This window comes from Phyllobates terribilis, unplaced genomic scaffold (assembly GCF_046119375.1).
Source record: "Phyllobates terribilis strain yellow unplaced genomic scaffold, ASM4611937v1 Scaffold_2__4_contigs__length_985480577, whole genome shotgun sequence".
NCBI lineage: Eukaryota > Metazoa > Chordata > Amphibia > Anura > Dendrobatidae > Phyllobates > Phyllobates terribilis.
In genome coordinates, this window is record NW_027362762.1 from 641,577,515 (window position 1) to 641,590,373 (window position 12,859).

The following is a 12,859-nucleotide window of genomic DNA, read 5'->3' on the forward strand; positions in this document are numbered from 1 at the left end:
TTAGCAGGCACACACAGGAGTTGCATCAGCCATCTCCTGCCTCCTGTGTCTGCTCCTCCGCCGCTTCCCCCCACAGTGTGCGTGTATATATGTATATACATATGTATGTGTGTATATATACAGTACAGACCAAAAGTTTGGACACACCTTCTCATTTAAAGATTTTTCTGTATTTTCATGACTATGAAAATTGTATATTCACACTGAAGGCATCAAAACTATGAATTAACACATGTGGAATTATATACTTAACAAAAAAGTGTGAAATACTTTTGGAAATGAAGGTCAGTCAGTGCGAAAAATTGGGCAAACTTTGAAAGTGTCCCCAAGTGCAGTTGCAAAAACCATCAAGCGCTACAAAGAAACTGGCTCACATGAGGACCGCCCCAGGAAAGGAAGACCAAGAGTCACCTCTGCTTCTGAGGATAAGTTTATCCGAGTCACCAGCCTCAGAAATCGCAGGTTAACAGCAGCTCAGATTAGAGACCAGGTCAATGCCACACAGAGTTCTAGCAGCAGACACATCTCTTAAACAACTGTTAAGAGGAGAATTTGTGCAGCAGGCCTTCGTGGTAAAATACCTGCTAAGAAACCACTGCTAAGGACATGCAACAAGCAGAAGAGACTTGTTTGGGCTAAAGAACACAAGAAATGGACATTAGACCAGTGGAAATCTGTGCTTTGGTTCCAACCACCGTGTCTTTGTGCGACGCAGAAAAGGTGAACGGATGGACTCTACATGCCTGGTTCCCACCGTGAAGCATGGAGGAGGAGGTGTAATGGCATGGGGGTGCTTTGCTGGTGACACTGTTGGGGATTTATTCAAAATTGAAGGCATACTGAACCAGCATGGCTACCACAGCATCTTGCAGCGGCATGCTATTCCGGTTTGCGTTTAGTTGGACCATCATTTATTTTTCAACAGGACAATGACCCCAAACACACCTCCAGGCTGTGTAAGGGCTATTTGACCAAGAAGGAGAGTGATGGGGTGCTACGCCAGATGACCTGGCCTCCACAGTCACCAGACCTGAACCCAATCGAGATGGTTTGGGGTTAGCTGGACCGCAGAGTGAAGGCAAAAGGGCCAACAAGTGCTAAGCATCTCTGGGAACTCCTTCAAGATTGTTGGAAGACCATTTCCGGTGACAACCTCTTGAAGCTCATCAAGAGAATGCCAAGAGTGTGCAAAGCAGTCATCAAAGCAAAAGGTGGCTACTTTGAAGAACCTAGAATATAAGACATATTTTCAGTTGTTTCACACTTTTTTGTTAAGTATATAATTCCACATGTGTTAATTCATAGTTTTGATGCCTTCAGTGTGAATGTACAATTTTCATAGTCATGAAAATACAGAAAAATCTTTAAATGAGGTGTGTCCAAACTTTTGGTCTGTACTGTATATACACCACGTTTGGACTATAAGACGCATCCCCCACTATCCTTCAAATTTTTGGAGGAAAAAGTGCGTCTTATAGTCCGAAAAATATGGTTATGGACCCCACATAGCCCTCCATTCAATGTATTGAGCGCCACATAGCCCTCAATTTAATATAGGAGAAAATACTGAGTATAAAGGACATAAAAAGTAAAATTATATTCATTACAACAATGTACAGTATAAATAAGTATCATAGGAAACTAACATGACAACACTGCAAAGTGCCAGGAGCTATGGCGCTCCACAGACAACCATTAAGAGGCAGATATATAAGAGTAAATGGCTACACATGAGATATCTTGTAAAGGGTGCTACATAGTAAGAGTGCACATAGGGCCATGGTAAGCCACATACAAATAATATAATGGCAGTCAATCCAACAAGAAATCTTACCCAGAGATAGGTCACAAAAAGCTATGGAGCACCGCAAAGATGAGATTGACAGCAGGAAAAAGCCATGACGCGCGTTTCGCTCAGGGTGATGTTGCTTTATCAAGAGGCTGGTACAGTGTTGAGGAAAAGGACCTTTAAGTATGCTCCTAGAGCGGTCATGTGTCAGGGCATGCGGAGAGAGGAGGATCACCATGGTGCAGGCGAACTGCAGCTCACAATCAAAGGGGAAACAAAACAAAGCGGTAATTATAAGTAAGCGAACAGAATCACCAAACACTATGGAGAATACAAGTATTATGATATAAGAACCGCATGGTATTAGCCAAAAAATAGAACATAATACTGAAAAAAAAATTACATAAGGAAATATATGTGACATCCAAATACAATAATGCATAATAGCAAAGGGGCACAGTACAAAAGTTGAACATAGGGCTGATGGGCATAAATAAATGGCACACAGAAGTACAAATAATAATGATCAACAAAACCAGATGCTTGAAGCTTCCCCAATCGTAAACGTGACGTACATATCAGTCTCACATATCACTGCACTGAATGAAAGAAGAAATTAGTACAGAATAAACAGAAATATAAAATAGATAAAAGAATAAAATTAATTGCCATTAACAAAGTGTACACTGTGTGCAAAATTATTAGGCAAATGAGTATTTTGATCACATGATACTTTTTATAAATGTTGTCCTACTCCAAGCAGCATAGGCTTGAGAGCCAACTACCAATTAAGTAAATCTGGTGATGTGCATCTCTGTAATGAGGAGGGGTGTTGACTAATGACATCAACACCCTATATAAGGTGTGCTTAAATATTAGGCAACTTCCTTTCCTTTGGCAAAATGGGTCAGAAGAGAAATTTGACGGGCTCTGAATACTCCAAAATTGTGAGATGTCTTGCAGAGGGATGCAGCAGTCTTGAAATTTCCAAACTTTTACCGAACAATCAAGCGTTTCATGGCAAACAGCCAACAGGGTCGTAAGAAGCGTGTTCGCCAAAAAAGGCGCAAAATAACTGCCCATGAATGGAGGAAAATCAAGCGTGAAGATGCCAAGATTCCATTTGCCACCAGTTTTGCTGTAGCATCGGCGTCTCTGCCTCCTGCCCGGCAGAGACGCCGTCCCCTTTACCGCCGCGGTCCTGCTCCGGCGTCTTCTGGCCTCCCTGCAGCTGCTGCTGGTGCACGCAGCTTCCCTGGCTCTGTGCTTAAGGCGCGCGCACTCCCTCCCTCTTAAAGGGGCCGCGCACGCCGTCCTAAAATGTCCCCGGCCAATGGCCGGAGGACTTCCCCTATAAAAGGCACCTCCTCCAATATGGAGGTGCCCGTGCAAGGTTGTAGCTTTGTGTTTGATGCTCTGCTTCAGCCCTCAGGTCCCGCTGCTAGCCTGACTACTAGTCCAGCCCGCCAGCCTGACTACAAGTCCAGTCCGTCTGCTTGTCTACTCTCCAGCCCGCCAGTCTGTCTACAATCCAGTCCGCCAGTCTGTCTGTGCTCTGTCCGCCTACTTACCTGGAGGCTCCCGCCTGTCACTTGCCGTGACCACCTGACAGCCTACCTAGAGGCTCCTGCCTGTCACTTTCCGTGACCACCTGACAGCCTACCTAGAGGCTCCTGCATGTCACTTGCCGTGACCACCTGCCTACCTAGAGGCTCCTGCTCGTTACTTGCCTTGCCTGCCTGACAGCCTACCTAGAGGCTCCCGCCTGTTACCTGCCGTGCCTACCGGTCAGCCTACCTGGAGGCTCCTGCTTGTTCCTGCCGTGTCTGCCAGTCGGTCTGTCCGGACCACCCGTCAGCCTGCTTGCCGTGCTCATCCGCTGAAACGGTCAGTCCTGGCCATCTGACCCGTGGGAGTTACCTGCTCTCTTTCAAGGTCGTCCCCAGAGTAGCACCTGGTCCCTCTGCTCGGTCCCTCCCTGGTCACGGAGTCGATTGAGCCGCCGTAAAACCCTGTTTGGTCCGAGTTGATACTTAGTTACACCCCTCTGGGTCCCTCCTTGCACCGCAGCACAGAGGTTCCACCACCCGGATCCGTAACATTTGCCATATTTCAGAGCTGCAACGTTACTGGAGTATCAAAAAGCACAAGGTGTGCGATACTCAGGGACATGGCCAAGGTAAGGAAGGCTGAAAAACGACCACCTTTGAACAAGAAACATAAGCTAAAACGTCAAGAATGGGCCAAGAAATAGACTGATTTTTCAAAGGTTTTATGGACTGATGAAATGAGAGTGACTCTTGATGGGCCAGATGGATGGGCCAGAAGCTGGATCAGTAAAGGGCAGAGAGCTCCACTCTGACTCAGACTCCAGTAGGTGGAGGTGGGGTACTGGTATGAGCTAGTATCATCAAAGATGGACTTGTGGGAGCTTTTCGGGTTAAGGATGGAGTGAAGCTCAACTCCCAGACCTACTGCCAGTTTCTGGAAGACAACTTCTTCAAGCAGTGGTACAGGAAGAAGTCGGTATCGTTCAAGAAAAACATGATTTTCATGCAGGACAATGCTCAATCCAACTACTCCACAGCGTGGCTGGCCAGTAAAGGTCTAAAAGAAGAAAAAATAATGACATGGCCCCCTTGTTCACCTGACCTGAACCCCATAGAGAACCTGTGGTCCATCATAAAATATGAGATCTACAGGGAGGGAAAACATTACACCTCTCGGAACAGTGTCTGGGAGGCTGTGGTGGCTGCTGCACGCAATGTTGATCGATAACAGATCAAGCAACTGACAGAATCTATGGATGGAAGGCTGTTGAGTGTCATCATAAAGAAAGGTGGCTATATTGATCACTAATTTTTTGGTTTTGGTTTTTGCATGTCAGAAATGTTTATTACTAAATTTTGTGCACTGATATTGGTTTACTTGGTGAAAATAAACAAGCGAGATGGGATTATATTTGGTTTTTATTAAGTTGTCTAATAATCCTGCACAGTAATAGTTACCTGCACAAACAGATATCCTCCTAAGATAGCCAAATCTAAAAAAAAAGCACTCCAACTTCCAAAAATATTAACCCCTTTCTGGCCTGGGGCGTATTAGTACGCCCCAGGCCATCACCCCCGGTTCAGTGAGGGCTACGGCGCCAAGCCTGCACTGATCCGGGCACATGTCAGCTGATTATTACAGCTGACATGTGCCCGCAACAGCCGCGGGTGGAATCCGGCGCCTCTCTTCTGGCCGGAGACCGGGGGCGGAGTGAAGGCGTCGGAATCGGCACATGCACATAGCACTATCTGGCGCCATTTTACTGAAGACACATTTGCAGTGTGTCTTAACCAAAATGGCACCGGACAGCGCGTTGCTCCGGCTCCGCACTCCTCCCCCGGCCTCCGGCAGAATAGGACACAGCAGCGCTGGAGCACAGGGAAGAAAGGTGAGTCTAAGTGGGTTTTTTTTTTGTATGTGTGCAGAGGAGAACCATGCATACCAGGATTGGGGGGGTGAGGGAGCCACACATACCAGGATTTGGGGATGAGGGGTACCATGCATACCAGGATTTGGGGATGAGGGGTACCATGAATACCAGGATTGGGGGATGAGGGGTACCATGCATACCAGGATTGGGGCATGAGGGGGCACACATACCAGGATTGAGGGATGAGTGGGCCACACATACCAGGATTGGGGGATGAGGGGGCCACACATACCAGGATAGGGGGATGAGGGGTACCATACATACCAGGATTGAGGGATGAGTGGGCCACACATACCAGGATTGGGGGATGAGGGAGGCCATGCATACCAGGATTGGGGGTGAGGGGTACCATGCATACCAGAATTGGGGGATGAGGGGACCATACATACCAGTATTGGGCGATGAGGAGTACCATGCATACCAGGATTGGGGGATGAAGGGGCCACGCATACCAGGATTCGGGGATGAGGGGTACCATACATACCAGGATTGTGGGATGAGGGGTACCATGCATACCAGGATTGGGGGATGAGGGGTACCATACATAGCAGGATTGGGGGATGAGGGGTACCATGCATACCAGTATTGGGCGGTGAGGAGTACCATGCATACCAGGATTGGGGGATGAGGGGGCCATGCATACCAGGATTGGGGGATGAGGGGTACCATGCATACCAGGATTGGGGGATGAGGGGACCATACATACCAGTATTGGGCGATGAGGAGTACCATGCATACCAGGATTGGGGGATGAGGGGGCCACGCATACCAGGATTGGGGGATGAGGGGTACCATACATACCAGGATTGTGGGATGAGGGGTACCATGCATACCAGGATTGGGGGATGAGGGGTACCATACATAGCAGGATTGGGGGATGAGGGGTACCATGCATACCAGGATTGGGGGATGAGGAGTGCCATGCATACCAGGATTGGGGGAAGAGGGGTACCATGCATACCAGGATTGGGGAATGAGGGGTACCATGCATACCAGGATAGGGATCTGGGGGGACCATGCATACCAGGATTCGGATGAGGGGCCATGCATACCAGGATAGGGATGAGGGGTACCATGTATACCAGGATAGGGATGAGGGAGCTATGCATAACTGGATGAGGGGCGCCATGCATGCCAGGATTGGGGATGAGGGGTGCCATGCATACCAGGATTGGGGATGAGGGAGCCATGCATACAGGATGGGGGGTGAGGGGTGCCATGCTTACCAGGATTGGAGGTGAGGGGTGCCATGCATACCAGGATAGAGATGAGGCGTGCCATGCATACCAGGATAGGGATGAGGGGTGCCATGCATACCAGGATAATAATAATAATCTTTATTTATATAGAGCCAACATATTCTGCAACGCTTAACAATTCACAGGTTCATATACAACAGTCATAAGTAACATAGCTAAAGATAATACAATAATTACAGCAAAAATAATGACGACCCTGCTCGTAAGAGCTTACAATCTACAATGAGGTGGGGGTGACACAAAGTACAATGGCTTATTTACAAGGATGGTCCAGCCATCTTGAGGGGATGAGGGATAGATAAAGGCTGCATGAGCTCATCACCAGCCAGTATCTGTAGTGCTTTTTGGTTTGGTGGAGAGTTATGTTTAGAGACATAAGGGATGGGCTATAAGAAGATAAAAGGACTTTGATTACGGAAGGTGAAAGGCTGCCCTAAACAGGTGTTTTTAGGGAGCGCCTAAAACTGTGTAAGTTGTGGTTCATCCTAATTTCTTGGGGTAGAGCATTCCAAAGAATAGGTGCAGCTCGGGAGAAGTCTTGAAGCCGGGAGTGGGAGGTACGAATTAGTGGGAATGTTAGTCGATTAGTGGTGAGAGGTGCCATGCATACCAGGATTGGGGGTGAGGGGTGCCATGTGTACCAGGATTGAGGGTGAGGGGTGCCATGCGTACCAGGATTGAGGGTGAGGGGTGCCATGCAAACCAGGATTGGGGGTGAGGGGTGCCATGCAAACCAGGATTGGGATGAGGCGTGCCATGCATACCAGGATAGGGATGAGGGCAGCACATAACAGGACGGGAGAACAGGATTGAGGAGCACATATACCAGGATGGGGTCAGCACAAATACCAGGATGGGGGCAGCACAAATACAAGGATGGGGGCAGCACATACCAGCATGGGAGACCATATACCAATAAAAATGCTTGCCACCTGGGCGTAGAACGGGCTCAATAGCTAGTTTATTATTATGGGACCTGCATAGCCCTCCATTTAAAATAGTGGACACCACATAGCCCTCCATTTAAAATAATGGTCCCCACATAGTCTTCCATTTAATATAATGGGCGCCACATAGCCATTCATATAATATCACGGGGCCTACATAGCCTTCCATTTAATATAAGGGGACATATATAGGCCTCCACGTAATATAATGGGCCCCACATGGCACTAAATTTAATAATGGCAAATATACCCTATCATTTAATATACCGTATTTTTCAGACTATAAGATGCACTGGACCAAAAGACACACCTAGGTTTTAGAGGAGGAAAATAGAAAACAAATTGAAGCAAAAAATGTGGTCATGATGCACTGTTAAAGGGGAGGGGGTCTGTTTCTGACACTGTTATAGGAGTAAGGTCCCCCAATTCTGTTAATATCCCCATCCTGGAATCTATGGCCTCGCTCTTCCTATTATACGTGGTCCCCATCCCTATTCTGGCATGCATGGCACCCCTGATCCCCATCCAGGTATGTATGTCAACCCTCATCCTTGTATACATGGCATCCCTCATACAGTACCTCTTCCTAGTATGCGTGGACCCTTCATCCCTCTTCCTGATATTCATGGCACCCCTCATCCTGGTATGTATGGTCCCCCTCATCCCTCTTCCTGGTATGCATGACCCACTCATCCCTCTTCCTGGTATGCATGCCCCCCCCCCCGACCCCCATCCTGGTATGCATGGCACCCCTGATCCCCATCCTGGTAGGAAAGGCACCCTTGATCTCCATCCTGGTATGCAAGGCACCCCTAATCCTAGTATGCAAGGCACCTCTCTTCCCTATCCTGGTATGCACGGCACCCCTCATCCCTCTTCCTGGTATACAAGGCACCCCTCATCCTTCTTCCTGGTATGCATGGCCCCTTGATCCCTTTTCCTGGTATGCACAGCACCCCTCATCCCCCCTCCTTGTATGGATAGCACCCCTCATCTCTCTTCCTGATATGCATGACCCCTTCATCCCTCTTCATGGTATACATGGCACCCCTCATCCCTCTTTTTGGAATGTATGGCCCCCCCATTCCTCCTCCTGGCATGCAAGGCCCCTCCCCAATCCCCATCACGCTGCACACAAAAATAATAAACAATTATACTCACCTCCTCTCTCTCCTACAGTGCTGCCTCCTGCTCTGCTGCCAGCACTGGTCTCCCCATGCGAGCCATGCATGGTGTCACTTCCATGTGCTCTTACAAGGTGAGATCAGCTGCCTGAATAGTCACTGCTCCCCACACCGGGACTGTGTGCGGAGCAGTGACTTCATACTCCTTAATAGCCAGCACACGGTGTAGCCGTATCAAAGAGCATGAATATTCCCCCTCTCCACTCCCATGGGCGTGGAGAAGGGTGAGTATTCATGCTCTTTAATAGCAGGACACAGAACAAGATCACCTGGCAACAGCAGGAGCAGCGCTGCAGCTACACTGTGTGCCTGCTAGTAAGGACAATGAATATGCAGCGCTCCCCATGCAGTGAATATTCATTTTCTTTAGCAGCAGGCACACGCGGGAGCTTCAGCAGCCGGCTCCTGCCTCCTGTGCCTGCTCCTCCGCCGCTCCCCCCACAGTGTGTGTATGTATGTGTATATATACATATACATATATATATATATACTAGATGGTGGCCCGATTCTAATGCATCGGGTATTCTAGAATAGGTATGCGGCCGACATGGTGCAATCAGCAGAGCTGTGTTTAAATTTGGCGCCAAAATCGCTGATTGGTCGAGTTCGGCAACCGCGACCAATCAGCAAAGCGGTGTTTAAATTTGGCGGCAATATCGATGATTGGTCGCGGGCGGCCGCCGCGACCAATCAGCGAACCGTGTTAGTGAGGACTGGAGAGCGTGTTTAAATTTGGCACCAAAATCGCTGATTAGTCGTGACCAATCAGCCGAGCGGTGTTTAAATTTGGCGCCAATACTGCTGACTGGTCGCGGCCGCCGACCGCGACCAATCAGCAGAGAGATGCAGAGCGGGGTTTAAATTTAGCGCCAAAATCGCTAATTGGTCGCCGGCCGCGACCAAACAGCAGAGCGTTGTTTAAATTTGGCGCCAATCTCGCTGATTGGTCGCGGATGGCGGCCGCGACCAATCAGCAGTGCGGCGTTTAAATTTGGCACCAAAATCGCTGATTAGTCGCGACCGCGACCAATCAGCAAAGAGGTGTTTAAATTTGGTGACAATAGTGCTGATTGGTCGCGGCCAGAGACCGCGACCAATCAGCAGAGCGGGGTTTAAATTTGGCGCCAAAATCGCTGATTGGTCGCCGGCCGCGACCAATCAGCAGAGCGGTGTTTAAATTTGGCACAAAAAGCGCAGATTGGTCGTGGCCGCTGGTTGCGACCAATCAGCAGAGTGAGGTTTAAATTTGGCGCCAATACTGCTGATTGGTCGCGGTTGTCTGCCGTGACCAATCAGCAGAGAGGTGTTTAAATTTGGCGCCAATCTCGCTGATTGTTCGTGGCTGGCAGCCGCGACCAATCAGCAGAGCAGGGTTTACATTTGGCCCCAATGCTGCTGATTGGTCGCGGCCGGCGACCGTGACCAATCAGCAGAGCGTTGTTTAAATTTGGCACAAAAAATGCAGATTGGTCGCGGCCGGTGGTTGCGACCAATCAGCAGAGTGAGGTTTAAATTTGGCGCCAATACTGCTGACTGGTCACGGGCGACAACCGCGACCAATCAGCAGAGCGGTGTTTAAATTTTGCGCCAATACTGCTGATTGATCTCGGCCAGCGACGGCGATCAATCAGCACCGTAGTGTTTAACTTTTGCGGCAAGATCCGTGATTGGTCGTGGGCCAAGACTGCGACCAATCACCGATTTGTGCGGCACTTTTAAATAGCGTCCGCGACCAATTGAATGTCAGCGCCGCTCCCCGGTCCTCCCTTCACGCCCTAGCCGAATGGATGTCAGCGGCGCTGCCTGTGCGGCTACTCCCGCTCCGAGCACCCGGGACATGAGCGGGCGCTCGCAGCAGAAGTATCCGGACCCGCAGCGCCGCTCCCCGGTCCTCCCTTCACACCCTAGCCGCTGATGTCCCCACAGTATCCGCATGGTGTTACAAAGGTCCGGACATTTGTGTTAAAAATCGCTGATTGGTCGCAGGCGCTGCCCGCGACCAATCACCGATTTGGGCGCCAAATTTAAATATCGGCCGCGACCAATCACCGATCTTGGCTCCACATTTAAACACCGCTGTGCTGATTGGTCGCGGACGCTATTTAAATGTGCCGCCCAAATCGGTGATTGGTCGCGGTCTTGGCCCACGACCAATCACTGATCTTGCGGCTAAAGTTAACCACTACTGTGCTGATTGTTCGCGGACGCTGCCCGCGACCAATCACCGATTTGGGCGGCAAATTTAAATATCGACCGCGACCAATCACCGATCTTGGCTCCAGATTTAAACACTGCTGTGCTAATTGGTCGCGGCCGATATTTTTAACACAAATTTCCGGACCTTTGTAACACCATGCGGATACAGTGGGGACATCAGCGGGAAGGGTGTGAAGGGAGGACCGGGGAGCGGCGCTGCGAGTCCGGATACTTCTGCTGCGAGCGCCCGCTCATGTCCCGGGTTCTTGCAGCGGAAGTACCCGCACAGGCAGCGGCGCTGACATCCAATTGGTCGCGGCCGCTATTTGAATCTGCCGCACAAATCGGTGATTGGTCGCTGTCTTGGCCCGCGACCAATGACTGATCTTGGCGCCAAAGTTAAACACTATTGTGCTGATTGGTCGCGGACGCTCACCGCGACCAATCACCGATTTGGGCGCCAAATTGAAATATCGGCCGCGACCAATCACCGATTTGGGCGCCAAATTTAAATATCGGCCGCGACCAATCACCGATCTTGGCTCCACATTTAAACACCGCTGTGGTGATTGGTCGCGGTCGATATTTAAATTTGGCGCCCAAATCGGTGATTGGTCGCGGGCAGCGTCGGCGACCAATCAGCACAGCGGTGTTTAAGTTTTGCGCTAAGATCAGTGATTGGTCGGGTCCGAAGACCGCGACCAATCATCGAATCGTCTTGGTGAGGACCGGGGAGCGGCGCTGCCTGTGCGGCTACTTACGCTGAGAGAACCCGGGACATCACGGGCGCTCGCAGCAGAAGTATCCCGACCCGCAGCGCCGCTCCCCGGTCCTCTCTTCCGTATGGAGGTCAGCGGCGCCGGCGGTCCTTCCGCTGCTACCGGCCGGGAGATGAGCGCCTCGCGCCGCTCATCTCCCGGCTGCATCTCCGTCCCGCAGATGGGTCCGGCGGTCGGGTTCCTTCTGCTGTTGCCGGCCGGGAGATGAGCGCCTCGCGGCGCTCATCTCCCGGCTGCATCGCCGCTGAGCTCCGTCCCGCAGATGAGCCGCTAACGACCGCCATCTTTTTTTAGAAATCCCCCGGCGCTGATTGGCCGCTGCCGGACCAATGAGCGACGCGGGATTTCCTGGACAGACAGACACACAGACAGACGGGATAAGACGATTATATATATAGATACACACACACACACCACATTCGGACTATAAGACGCACCCCCCACTTTCCTTCAAATGTTTGGAGGAAAAAAAGTGCGTCTTATAGTCCGAAAAATACAGTTACAGGCCCCACATAGTCCTCCATTCAATGTATTGAGCGCCACATAGTCCTCAATTTAATATAGTAGGTCCCACATAGCCCTTCAATTAATGTATTGGGCACCACATAGCTTTGCATATAATATAATGGATCCTACCTACCCTTCCCTTTAATATAATGGGCCCCACATAGATTTTCTTATAATATATTGGCACCCACATATCCATCCATTCATATAAGGGGTCCCAAACAGCCCTCCATTTATTACAATGTGTCCTACATAGCAGGGCTGTGGAGTCGGAGTCGTAGTTAGTTTTGGTTGGAGTTGGAAGAAATGTACCGACTCCAGCTTTAAAAAAAATGTATTAATATTTCATAATTGAACTTTCATATGAATTTTATAAATGTTACTCAAATATATATGTTCTATCAAACTATGAACAACAGTGATAAGCAGTTCTGCTGCAGATAGAGACATTTCTTACTTCTTGTGTGTCACTGTTCTCCACTGCCCTTATCTAATCTTATACTTGGTTAACCTCATGCTGCCCCAACCCCCCTACTTACAATGTATGAAACTGAAAGTGAAAATGTGTTGCAAATTCTTAGTAGTAAAGCTCCTCCTCTAGACTAGATGTTTACTAGGTGTGCGTCTTCCAAGCATCTCACAGCAGCTACTCAGAAGAGGAAGACTGTAAGAAGTACTATCCTTTCAACAAACTTTGCATCAGTTAACTGTGAGTAC

The 12,859-nt window shown here is 49.5% G+C and overlaps 1 long non-coding RNA gene across 1 annotated transcript in view; it reads right to left on the reverse strand.

Moving 5' to 3' along the window:
• The window catches only part of LOC141252907 (uncharacterized), a 74,519-nt gene that overhangs the window by 8,463 nt on the left and 53,197 nt on the right, over positions 1 to 12,859 (reverse strand). Inside the window, exon 4 of the long non-coding RNA XR_012314148.1 lies at positions 1,835 to 2,039. This is a non-coding gene — a long non-coding RNA (uncharacterized lncRNA). The remainder of the gene's footprint in view (positions 1 to 1,834; positions 2,040 to 12,859) is intronic.